Below are 6,120 nucleotides of genomic sequence, written 5' to 3'. Positions count from 1 at the left end.
GCTGGCGGTAATTGTAGGCTTCCCATAGCAGGTCCAGCAGAAACTAAATGGTGCCAGGTAAATTGAATGCTACAGCCATAATCAATGCGGCTTACTGTTCTAATACAAATAAAGGTGGTGTAGGGAAACAGTGTGCCTCAATTTGGGTGCATTGAAATAGATAAAACTTTACAAAGTTTAAATTCTGGGTGGGAAAAGATGAATCCTGGCTAAAAAGCCATAGCATTTTTGCATCCCAACTTTGCACTGTTTGTAAATAAGCCCTCAAATGTTTTACTTTTACAGTTAAGCAGCAAACAACATTGTGAGCATTTGTTTTTGAGAAAGGATAAATCCCTAAATAAGATGTATATGCTGTGCTTCTATCTAAAGCTTTAAAGTAAAGCTTTAAAGTAACAGTAGCACCAAAAATGAAGGAATAGAAATATCATGTAATGTTGCCCTGCACTGGTAAAACTGATGTGTTTGCTTCAGAAACATTACTGTAGTTCATAAAAACAAGCTGCTGTGTAGCAATGGCAGAAATTGAAAAAAGGCTATATGGCACAGGTTTAATAGTGGATAACATATAACACCATTATGTTCTACAGAGCTTATCTGCTGTGTAACCTTAGCCTTTTCTCCTTTGAATGGCTGCCCCCATGGCTACACAGCAGCTTATTTATATAAACAATAGCAGGGTTTTTGAAGCAAACACACCCGTTTTACCAGTGCAGGGCAACACTGCATTATATGTTTATTACTTTAAAACACTTTCATTTTTTGATGTTACTGTTCTTTTAACTCGCCAGTCAAAAAAAAAAATCCAACCTATAGTTTCATACAAGGTATAACCCAAACAGTATCATAACACATATGCTGAAGCGTTATTCTCCCCCCCCCCCCATCTTATAAACCACTTCCAAATCAATGACTTGTGGTCAGTGGGTGCTCGAATTATAAAACACCTAACAGTAGAAATAGATGGCGTAATTCAATAGTTTCCCAAAACATCCCAAAACAAAACTATGGCACTGTGCAATACAGTTGCAAAATTAAAACAAATAAAAGGCAAACCAGGTTGAGGGATCAATTTGGGGATGTTTGCAGCCTTCCTGAGATTCAATTTTTTTTTTTCGGAGCAAAAACTCTGAGTTTTTCTAACACGAACCTGATTTGAGTTTAAGTTGATTCAATTTGTCCGAGCTGAGACCATTCGATTTTACTTATAACTTTCAATTGGTCGAATTTCAAATTTATGGAAGTCTATGGGAGTTTTACAAAAAAACTCACATGAATTTGAAATTTGACCCTTGATAAATGTGCCTCTACGTGTTTTAGCAGAGGCTATTCTCAGTATTGTCTATGGCAATGTATTTTATTGGCATTTTGTAGCCGCATAAAGTAGTTGCTACTTCTTGTGGCTAAAAAAATACCCTACCATAGACAATACTTTGAATTGCCTCTGCTAAAACACATGTAGGGGGTTATGTAATAAAAATGGGTTAGTAATTATTCTTTTTATAATTATTCATATTATTAGTAGGGTTACACTGCATATACCCAGTCAGCAGTGGGATGGATTGATTGAATCAAGATGGACTTCCTTATTGATTTCCTAAATGCAAAATAGGTCAGTGTAGTGCTCCTTTATTATCACTAGCACATATATTTTTATATGCTAAAGAAATGTTCCCAAGGTACATTTTTTAAATGAACTATGTTAATATTTTGTATACAAATATCTAATTGTACTTCTATTTAGAACGGTTTTGTAGTCTGTGTGTAGCTGACTAAATCTGAAAACTCGGGTCACTGCTCTACCAAGTTACAGAATGTGGAAATGGCATCTGTAGGAACATGCGAGCGTCTTTATTCTAAAAAAAACCAAAAAAAAAAAACCACTTCCTTTACCCACCCTAGGACCTTGCAACGGTTTCAGATAAAGCATAGAATCACTTGTCAGTCAACTTATGCGGTATATGCCATGGTCTGTCCTTGAGACCTTTATTATATAGGCAAGACGATACAAAAATTAAAAGACAGATTTATTAAACACAAAAGTGTGATAAAAATAGGTAAAGAAACTACTCCGCTAGTACAGCATTGTATAGAAAACAATCATAATGTATCATCTCTACGCATTATGGGGATTGATCAAGTTATATGTTCTAGTGGAGGGTTAGACAAAAACACTCTGCTGCTAAGAAAGGAGGCAGAGTGGATTTTTTGTTTAAATACTGTGACTCCTTTGGGTCTCAATGACTCATTAAACTTCTCCTGTTTCTTACAGTGCAGATAATTGTTTCAATATTAGGACGTTGCTCAGCTCCTGGACACTACTGCTTCCTAATTTTTGTTTTTCAATGAACCTGGTAGGTATGTTCTGCTCTATTGTATTCATGCTCTTTAATGGGATGGCCTTAATGGCTGTAATAAGAAAATGGTGTTTATGGATGTAAATGGAGGTTATTATAAAAAAAAAAAAGTGTGTGTGTGGTTTGTTTTTTTTGTAATGTTTGTATATTTTGTGCATTTTTTGTAATTTTTGTATATTATTTTTTGGAAGATTTTTTTTTATTTTTAGATTGTGTTCATGGGACATGATGTATATATTCTCCCTTGGCTCAAGGGAGAGGACTCCACCCACCAATTATTCAACTGTTATACATTGTCATACATTTATACAGTTATTTAGTTATACAGTGATATATGATTTATATGAATAGGATTAATCCTTAGTAATGCAGGCCATGATATGGGTCTTTATTGATCAAATAGATATGCTGCGCCTAGCAATAGACTCACCTTGATGATATTTCTAAAATGGATTTAATCCACCTTTGGCAGATAATAGATATGGGAATAGAGTGTGTGGGGGGACAGTAGAGTTGGTTGTTGTGCACACAGTATGGGTCTTTAATGTGGCAAAATCCGCAGGGAACTGGCTAAATACAAGTACCGTCTTTGAGTTCACTAAGAATGCGCAATTTGGTTGGAACGCATATGCGTTCTACCTAAGCATTACGCGCACACCTCCTGTCATCGCCTGTAGCTAGGCGGAAATGACGTCAAACGCCATGGATCGATTGTTTGCGAGCTAATGTGATACTCCTAAAGGTATTTCAACTGCACAGTACATATGATCTCCCTGCCTTTTTGTACCTAGAAGTGTTTTTCCCCTAATGAAGACCATGATGGTGGTCGAAATGCGTAGGGTTCTGCTATAATGTAAGTTTTTTGATACAATAAAATTTGGACTTTTTAAATTAGTCTGAGTGTGCAATCCACATATTTATTTGTTTGCATTTATTCTAAGGGAAGCAGATCAGTTGTGGTACAGCATTTGCAGAATATTCAGCCTGAGTTTTACAGAAGATGGGTTAAGTATAAAACAAAGGATTATTTTGCATTGGTTCTGTGTGACAATTTGGGGTCTATAAAAATGAACCATTGAACAGATCTGAAATCTTAAATATGGTAAACAGCAATTTCTATGACAGATTCCTTTTGAGGCAGATTTGTACCACATAACCACCAGATTCTGGTGTGTTACATTGCGGTGATGAAGCCCATACTAAATGTTCCTTTCTATAGATAAATATTTTTTATTATCTTTGTAACATTTTAGATAAACTCTAGACCTTAAGAGAATTCAACCATTTTCCAAAAAGCCCCAAAGCAGGAAGGGGTGGGACCTTTAATATCAGAGGGGGGTCAGCTGGTTGATGAAAACAAAATAAAAGCGCCAATTCTGAATTCATATTTCTCGTCTGTCTACACAAATGAGGAACCAGTTAATGAAGGTTTCCTTCTTAATAGTCCCAATTCTAGCAATACAACTAATGATGCATGGTTCACACATGAGGAAATTCAAAAGATAAAATTGTTAAGATAAACCAATGTCCGGGACCAGGTGGTATTCATCCCAGGGTAATTAGCGAGCTTAGATCTGCGATTGCCAAACCTCTTTACTTAATTTTTCAGGATTCATTGAGGTCTGGCATAGTGCCGAGAGACTGGCAAAATGTGGTACCCCATTCATTCTCAGCCTCAAAACTATAGGCCAGTTAGTCAGACGTCAGTGGTAGGAAAGCTTTTCGAAGGGTTAATAAAGGATAAGATACTGGACTTCATAGCAAATCATAATACTATGAGTTTGTGCCAGCATGGTTTTATGCGTAATAGATCTTGCCAGACTAACTTCATTTCTTTTTATGAGAAGGTAAGCAGGGACCTCGATTCTGGGATGGCAGTGGATGTGATCTACTTAGAATTTGCTAAAGCATTTGATACAGTGCCACACAAAAGGTTACTGGTCAAATTAAGGAATGTTGGCCTGGAACATCGTATTTGTACCTGGATAGAGAACTGGCTAAAAGAGACTACAAAGAGTGGTGGTAAATGGAACATTTTCTAATTGGACCAGTGTTGTTAGTGGAGTACCACAGGGCTCTGTACTAGGTCCCTTGCTTTTCAACTTGTTTATTAATGACCTGGAGGTGGGCATTGAAAGTACTGTTTCTATTTTTGCAGATGACACTAAATTGTGCAGAACTATAGGTTCCATGCAGGATGCTGCCACTTTGCAGAGTGATTTGTCTAAGTTGTGAAACTGGGCAGCAAACTGGAAAAATGAGGTTCAATGTTGATAAATGCAAGGTTATGCACTTTGGCAAAAATAATATAAATACAAGTTATACACTAAATAGCAGTGTGTTGGGAGTTTCCTTAAATGAGAAGGATCTAGGGGTTTTTTGTAGATAACAAGCTGTCTAATTCTGGGCAGTGTCATTCAGTGGCTACTAAAGCAAATAAAGTTCTGTCTTGCATAAAAAGGGCATTAACTCAAGGGATGAAAACATAATTATGCCTCTTTATAGGTCCCTGGAAAGGCCTCATCTGGAGTATGCAGTGCAGTTTTGGACTCCAGTCCTTAAGAGGGATATAAATGAGCTGGAGAGAGTGCAGAGACGTGCCACTAAACTGGTTAGAGGGATGGAAGACTTAAATTATGAGGGTAGACTTTCAAGGTTGGGGTTGTTTTCTCTGGGAAAAAAGGCGCTTGCGAGGGGACATGATTACACTTTACAAGTACATTAGAGGACATTATAGACAAATAGCAGGGGACCTTTTTACCCATAAAGTGGATCACTGTACCAGAGGCCACTCCTTTAGACTAGAAGAAAAGAACTTTCATTTGAAGCAACGTAGGTGGTTCTTCACAGTCAGGACAGTGAGGTTGTGGAATGCACTGCCGGGTGATGTTGTGATGGCTGATTCAGTTAATGCCTTTAAGAGCAGCTTGAATGATTTTTTGGACAGACAGAATATCAAAGGCTATTATGATACTAAACTCTATAGTTAGTATAGATATGGGTATATATAATTTATGCGAATGTATGGAGGGGTGTGTGTGTGTGTGGATGCCGAGTTTTCGTTTGGAGGGGTTGAACTTGATGGACTTTGTCTTTTTTTCAACCCAATTCAACTATGTAACTATGTAACCCCCACCCCATGTATAGCCCCCCCCCAGCCTAGTTGCCCCCCCCCCTGGGAAATGCCCCTAACTTTATACTTACCCCTCGGCGCAGATTCAGGCATTGGAGTTCACGACAGCCATCTTCGGGGAAGACCCCGGTAGGGTTTTTCTTGAAAAATTGTTGAATTCTCCTTTAAAACATTTTTGTCTCAATAAGGCTCATTTACGGATGGCAAAGTGCAAGACAAAAAAACAGCAATATGCCCAATATCTACCCCCCCCCCACAATACACATTGTAACCCACAAGTCATACCTGGTGTCCTTAGGTGTGGCTCTTCAAACTCCCAGAATGGAGAACAAATGCTTGCACATGACTATGTATGAGGCACTGCTTGCACCTGGTATCTTTACATACTGAAGGGGCAGCAGATTGGCAGTGCCACCTGGGTTGAACATGAAAACCCGGAGCAGCAGAAAGAGAGGTAAATGGAAGCCCTCAAATCAGGCATTAAGTAGAAGGCTTCTTTAAACCTGTCAATAGCACTTACTATGGGCAAGAACACAAGTTTAAACTTAATAAGCTATAATGCATAGCGCATCAGCACTTGTGCCCCTGAACACAATAATCAAGCCTTATAACAAAATTACAAGTTCAAAA

The sequence above is a fragment of the Xenopus laevis genome, chromosome 3L (assembly GCF_017654675.1).
Source record: "Xenopus laevis strain J_2021 chromosome 3L, Xenopus_laevis_v10.1, whole genome shotgun sequence".
NCBI classification, from domain to species: domain Eukaryota; kingdom Metazoa; phylum Chordata; class Amphibia; order Anura; family Pipidae; genus Xenopus; species Xenopus laevis.
This window is presented reverse-complemented; position numbering follows the sequence as displayed.